Raw genomic sequence first — 1,204 nt, forward strand, 5'->3', positions numbered from 1 at the left:
GTCAAAGTACAGTACAGTATTGTAAAGCTGAATTTTCAGAACAGATGCTATTTACAAGACCCCTGTCGGTCGAAGATTGCAATCACTCGGGACAGACTAGCTTAAAAACCCTGTAAGATGTTTGTTTCTTTCGTCAAGCTAGTGATAAAAAATTGGGGAAGTACTGTATTGAAATGAATTTTAAATCGAAAACTTGATTTTTCATAAAAGGGTTGGGTTTAATCATGTGAAATAATGTTAGATTTGATAGCTTCCCATTCTAGAAGTATGTTTGATGGCAATATGTTAACATGCTAATTACAGCTGTTGAAAATGTATTTTGAAATATATTTTAGTACTTTTTGTACTTACAGTATATCCATATACACAGAAGGAAGTAGGTGACGATTTTATTTTAGGCCTTCCATAATTCGACGAAGAATACGTCGAAAGTCGGAAGATTACTCTACGTCGTATTCTCGTTCTTTCATAGAACACGGTCGCACTCTAGACGACGTTCAACGTCCGGGTCCAGAAGTTCTAGGTCTAGGAGGACAAGATGCAGGTCGCGTCGCAGGAGTCGCTCTCGATCACGCTCCAGGTTGATTATATACCAAGTGTTCATCTATGGTTTTATGTATGCGTGTTTATGAATAGGTAAAAGCAAACCTTTCTGGCCAGGTTTTCTTTATTTCAAAAAAGCTTCCCGAACATTATTGCTGTTCCTCCTCCTCTGGAAGGGACAGCCTCAATCCCTGAATGGATGTAGGGGGAGGAAGAGCAATCTACTTCATTTGAATGTAGTTCTTTATTAAGATGTTATTGCTACAGTACAACATAGTAGTGGCCATTTTGGAGGTTTTCTCCAACCAGTAATGACAAAGCTCTACATAGACTCAAATTAAAAAGGGCCTTTATTTTATGATGCATATGTGGTACTGTATAGTTTACTGTGTATTATACTCACAATATAATACACAGTACGCACACAGTAGATATATCTAGATATAATATCTACTGTGCGCAAATCTTGTACCATAATATACATACATACATATACCAAGGGACTTCTCCCAATTTTGGGGGGTAGCCGACATCAACAAATGAAACAAAACAAAAAAAGGGGACCTCTACTCTCTACGTTTACTTTTGGTAAATCCACAAATAGTAATCTTTTAGTTTATATTGCATAGAAGTGTATGAAAGAACCAAACTGCGAATAGGA

This window comes from Palaemon carinicauda, chromosome 43 (genome assembly GCF_036898095.1).
Source record: "Palaemon carinicauda isolate YSFRI2023 chromosome 43, ASM3689809v2, whole genome shotgun sequence".
In the NCBI taxonomy this organism is placed as follows: Eukaryota; Metazoa; Arthropoda; class Malacostraca; order Decapoda; family Palaemonidae; genus Palaemon; species Palaemon carinicauda.